A 6,269-nucleotide genomic window follows, 5' to 3' on the forward strand; every position below is an offset into this window, starting at 1 on the left:
GCGAAAAGTTTCATTTCAAACAATACAATTCGTCCATGTACTACGCTGCCGCAAATGGACTCGCTGAAGCATTCAACAAAACCTTATGTAATCTATTGAAGAAAATCGTGGATAAATCGAGAAGGGATTGGCATCTTCGAATTGGAGAAGCACTTTGGGCATACCGAACTACTTTTCGGACTCCTACGCAAGCAACCCCATACGCGCTTGTTTATGGTGTTGAAGTTGTTCTTCCACTTGAGTGTCAAATACCTTCGCTGAGAATCGTAATTCAAGAAGGGCTCAGTGAAGAAGATAATGCTCGTCTTCGCCTTGAGGAGTTAGAAGCACTTGATGAAAAGAGATTGGAAACTCAGCAACGAATTGAGTGCTATCAGGCTCGCCTTTCAAAAGCATTTAATAAGCATGTCCGGCCACGCTCCTTTCAAATTGGAGAGTTAGTACTCGCTGTTCGGAAACCAATCATTCTCACTCATGGCGGACAAAGAAAGTTTACTCTTAAATGGGATGGTCCATATGTTGTTCAGGAAGTGTATACAAATGGCTCATACAAGTTGGTTGCTGAAGACGGATTATGGGTTGGCTCCATCAATGGCAAGTACCTAGAAAGGTACTGTGCGTAATCGGAATCGCGCAAGGCTCCTGGCCCGCATGAACTAAAACTGTGGATGACAACCACCAATAGTGTAGTATATGGTTAAACTGCTGAAACACTCCACCAAGTCTAAGGTGGTAAATAAATAGATACTTCATCTTCAATCTAGTCCACAGAGTGAGGTTAACGGAGAAGATGAATGAAATGAAGAAAGCAGAGCTCGTGTTCATTCCTTCACCAGAGATGGGTCATTTAGTATCAAGTGTCGAACTAGCAAAGCTTCTCATTGAACGTGAGGAACAATTGTCGATTACTGTTCTAATTATGAAGCCGCCCTTTGATACAAACATCATTAACTATAGAAATTCATTGTCAGCGTCTTTGAGTTCGCGCATAAGGTTCCTTGAGCTCATCAAAGAAGAGCCTTCTTCACAATTGACATTTTCTCATTCATTTCTGTTTCAATTTATCGACAGCCATAAAAGTTGTGTGAAGGAGGTTCTTGCTAAAATATCCAATTCTGTTTCGTCTGATCTCAGTGGAATTGTCATAGATATGTTTTGCACCTCTTCATTGATGTAACCAATAAATTTGGAGTTCCTTGCTATATATTCTACACATCTGGTGTTGCGATGCTTGGCCTTGTATTCCATTTGCAAAGTCTGAGAGATGATCTCAAACAAGATTTGAGACGTTATGAGAATTCGGACGTTCATTTAGCTGTGCCTACTTACATCAATCCTGTTCCAGCTAAAGTTTTGCCTCCGGGACTCTTTGACAAGGAAGGAATTGGCGACATAATCCTCAATCAGGTTAGAAGATTCAAGGAGACCAAGGGAATCATAGTTAACACTTTCCTTGAGCTAGAATCCCATGCGATTCATGCCTTGAGCAATGATAAAACCGTCCCACCAGTATATGCAGTAGGGCCTGTATTGAATCTGAAGGGAAGCAATAGTCAAAATCAAGAAACTGAGATGATTATGAAATGGCTCGATCTTCAGCCAGAATGTTCTGTTGTGTTCCTTTGCTTTGGTAGTGGAGGTAGTTTTGATGGTGACCAAGTGAAGGAAATTGCCCATGCACTCGAGTGCAGTGGATATCGATTCCTCTGGTCATTGAGAAGGCCTCCACCTAAAGAAACATTTGAGTTTCCCGGTGAGTATGAGAACCTGGATGAAGTCTTGCCAGAAGGGTTCTTGCCGCGAACTGCTGCGGTTGGAAAAGTTATTGGATGGGCACTACGGGCGGCAGTTCTATCACATCCTGCTGTGGGGGGCTTTGTTTCTCACTGTGGTTGGAACTCAATATTGGAAAGCGTTTGGTGCGGTGTGCCAGTGGCAACTTGGCCGCTTTATGCAGAGCAGCAGACGAATGCGTTCTTAATGGTGAAGGACTTGGCAACGGCAGTGGAGATCAAAATAGATTTCAGAAAAGATCTGCTACTGGGTGTGAGTAGTGAGACTTTGACTGCAAATGTGATTGAAAGAGGGATTAAACATCTGATGGATCCTGAGAATAAAATCAGAGAGAAGGTAAAGGAAATCAAAGAAAAGAGCAGATTGACTCTAAATGGAGGAGGATCATCCTATGCTTCCTTGAAGTGCTTTCTCGAAGATGTAATAAATAGTATTCCATAATTGTTTGTCAGATCTGAATTGTTATAATGTATTGCATAATTGCTTCTTTTTCTTAAATCCAGAGCTGAAGGTCAACCATTACTAATATCCATTAACTCTGCTATAACCAATTTTACTCTGAAAATCAATCCTTTTTTCTGTTTTTGCTTGTTAGGCTTTCTTATGTTTTCCCTTTCACACTTTGCTATTCTAATCTTCTACGTGGTACTTTGTAGGTCAAATACAATCCGTGACTTTGTAATGGACTAGCAAGGACAATGTAGACTTACAATTGAGTTAATACTAACAGTGAATAGCTAAACTTGTTAAACTTCGGAGTTGGCAAGTTTATGGAGTATTGTAGTGCTAAACCAAAAATGATGGAACTAAATTGTGACAACTTTACTGCGGCATTGAGAGCAGAGTATGTCTTTTATAGCATTTAGTGTGGTGCTACAGCATTTAGTGTGGTACGCGCTGTTCTACTTGCAATAATTGGTACAAAATGCATGCTGCCTTACATTTTTTGGACTGCAATTAAAGCATAGTTTACTCTTATAATGCTGAGAAGGTGGTACTGTTTTTCTTCTAATGTACTGTATCATTGCAAGCTCTTACCTGGTAAGTTTTCTTTTTCCTTGCGTTTTTTTTTTTTTTTTGCATTTTGTGAAATTTGAACTCAATGAACACGGAAAATCCTCAAAATTGACTAAAATAGGGCAAATTCTCGTATGCAACTTTAAACTTTGTAGGCAACATGTTCAAAACTTCATTGGAATTAAATTGATTTACGACCATATAATAGGAAACATTTCTTTCACTACACAATTGAAGACCAAATAATAATGCCTGAATCTCTACCTCCAACACCTCAGCTTCCTCCAAACTCTTTATAGAAAGCGAAAACCAAGTTACCTCTGTAATCACACACCAAACCACCACCTGCCACCCTACCATGTACTACACTCGCATCTGTGTTTAATTTGCAAAAATTCACCGAGGGTCTCTTCCAGCAAACAGAAATTAATCTAAGAATTGTAGAAGGATGAAAAATAAATTGAGCCAAGGAAAAGTCCATGTCTCCACGGAAAACACAAAAAGTTTGGAATAAAGTGGCTTGCATTAGAGAAGTAACAATTAAATTATTTGATACTTCCTCCGTCCCATTAAAAGTGTCGTACTTTTCTTTTTGGTCCGTCCCAAAATTATGTCATCTTACTAAAAATAGATAAATAAATTTAGTGTCGTTCCAAGCATTGCCCTTTATTCACATGGTCAGGAGAGGTTTCAACAATTATTGTGGGTCCCAAATAATATATCTCATCTTTTCCAAGATTGCTAAAATAGCGGAGCTACTTTGCACGAAACTATGATAACTCTAGAGCGTGAACCTACGTATACTTCAAATGGTTATTAATAGATTACCAAAGTAATTAAGGACCCACAATTGCATTCATTCTTTCATCGTAAACTGGCTACATATAGGGATACAAAAGGAAATCAAGCAAAATTAGGTGACTGTTGATAAAAAAAACACAGTTCCCGAAGAGTGTCAAACTTATTGTGACAAAGGGAGTAATAAGTACGTTTTGCACAATTGTAATTAGTTTGGGTAAATGATCCAACTATTCCTCAACACTCATCATTGATCATATTTACCCGGACCATTAAAGCGGGGAAAGTTGACTACTTCATAAACTTGGAATGGCCAAACAATCAAGATAAAGGGATAATTGCATAAACCTCCCCTGAGGTTTCTGACACTAGCGCTTACCTCCCCTATAATTTTTGAAATAGCACTGACCTCCCCTAAAAAAAATTGGGGCCTATTGTTGAGGTAAAGGTGTGTGAATTTACTTGGCTACCCCAATTATTTTCATGTTATCAGATGAAAGGTTTAATTATTTTCATCAAAACCAACAAATCCTTTGTTAAAATAATTAAACTAATTAAACTATTTGCATGTTAAACTAATTAAACTAATTAGCTAACTAACTAAAGTACTTGGCAGTCCGTCCTTGTCTGATCAGACTTGGAAGCATGTTTAAGCATTATTTGTAGAGGCAACCACAAGGCAGCAATGGAGGAGGAAGATGGCATAATGAATTGACACCAATTTGTGCTTTGATAGCTCTTGAGGTGACAAGCTGTGTACTTGCTCCATAAGAGAGGTAAATGACTGATAAAATTGTGATCATTGAAGGAAGGAAACAAAAGGGAAGACACTGGAGCTTTTTCTTAGTTCATGAGAGGTTTAATATGCGTGAGAGAGGAAGCACAATATGCAATAGAAAGGAACCAAAATCTGAGCATCTACTCCAGTTAACTTGCAAGAATCATAGTTGTATAGGTAAATTATTTTTGATATTGTCACTTGAAGGCACAGAATTTGCATGTTAGCTCTTATATGATAATAAGGCAAAACCTGACTATAGTGAATATATGTTAGCTCTTGCATCATGATTTGAATATGTCAATAATGATCAATGGCATATGAATGTGATGTTATTCTAGTTGTTTAAGACTTGCTGCTGTACTATTTCAGTTGTTTAGGACTTGTTGCTCTGCTATTCCAGTTGTTTAATACATGTTTATCAATGGATGATGTATCATGATCTGTTTTTTATCTTCATAACTGGTCTATAATACAAATATAGAACATTTTAGTACAATTGTAAGGTGTTGTGATTCAACCTTGCTCAATAACTGTCACTTTTGAAACTTAGGATGGCTCTTCTTCCTGCTTATGACATATCTGTCCACTATGAGGGGAAACAAGTGAGAATTCCAAATGTCGATCCAATTGGTTACTATTATATTAACTTGCTGTTTGATGTTGCCGAGAAAGCATTCAGTCAAGTCCCTGGGCATCTGAATAAGTTAATACACATGAGGTGCCTAATTCTTAAGACAGATGTCGCTCCCCACTTTTTGATGGTGTGTGAGTAGTGTGTAAGACATGTACGTGAACGTGTGTGAAAGTGAAAATAAAAGGCCGTGGGATTAAAATGCGACGGTTTGGCCAAACAAAGTTCAAAAAGGGTTTTAGATAGAAAAGGAGTCGCCACTTGGTATAGAGTTAGGGTGTACCAAGTCACCCAAAAAGTGATTTTTGGAAAGAAAAGTAAACAAACCCTTTTTAAAGAACTTTTAGGTCTACGTAACCAAAGAAAGGGATCGGGGGTCACATTTGATAAGGGAGAAGGCAAAGGCAAAGCCTAAGGCACTCCCTTACCCTAGCCAAAGCTAGTTGCGTGACTTAGCCCCATTTTTCCTAATTCTTCTACCCAAAATATGCGTTGCACGTTGGATTGTGACTAATGGATAAGAAAAGGAAAGAAAAATGCAATCCTAAATCTAAAAATGTCTCTTATGAGGCTTTTTGGTCCCAACCACATGAGTTGTGATGGCCAATAAAGAAAACCCTCATAGAGGTCATGGTTAATGCAAATGAGGACTCAAGTATGAGTGTAAGTATGCAAATGTAAGAAAAGTGCATGTGTGCCAATTGAGAAAATAAAGGTGTTTGTGTGCAAGTGGATGAAAATAATGGTATAATGGTAGTAAATACATATAAGCGCAACTAGGTGCAATTTGTGAGGTAGAACATAAATAAGTGATAGGGAAAGTAGAGAAATGTGTGAACATGGCATGTGGATTGAGAAAAAATATAAGTAGTGAGAAAATGTGGATAAAAAAGTGAGGAGGTGACATGATAGAAATAAAAGTGTATGAACCTAAAGGAATGCATCAAGTCGGGTACGGGAATGACTCCTAACTTCACGACTTTCATTTTCCCTTTGATTAGAAGGAAGGACTAGCGTGCTAAGGCTATTTTATAGCTACACTCGCTCGTTTCCCTTACCGAAAGGGGACTCTCAAGCAAATGTACCCTATAACTAGCATGAGGATGCAAAAACCTAAAATGAAGGGGAAAGGGTTGGAAGAACATGCCAAATGCTAGAAAACTAAGAAAAATGCATGGAAGGTAGTGAAACATACAAAAAATGCACTAGCGAGAGGGGACGACCTATTGGGGTCTAGCATTGGACTAG

General features: G+C 38.5%; 1 pseudogene; it reads left to right on the forward strand.

Annotated features, from left to right (window-relative positions):
- Positions 1–790: 790 nt before the first annotated feature.
- LOC113687748 (anthocyanidin 3-O-glucosyltransferase 2-like) lies at positions 791–2,322 on the forward strand (annotated as a pseudogene).
- Positions 2,323–6,269: the final 3,947 nt, after the last annotated feature.

This window comes from Coffea arabica, chromosome 5c (genome assembly GCF_036785885.1).
Source record: "Coffea arabica cultivar ET-39 chromosome 5c, Coffea Arabica ET-39 HiFi, whole genome shotgun sequence".
Lineage (NCBI taxonomy): Eukaryota > Viridiplantae > Streptophyta > Magnoliopsida > Gentianales > Rubiaceae > Coffea > Coffea arabica.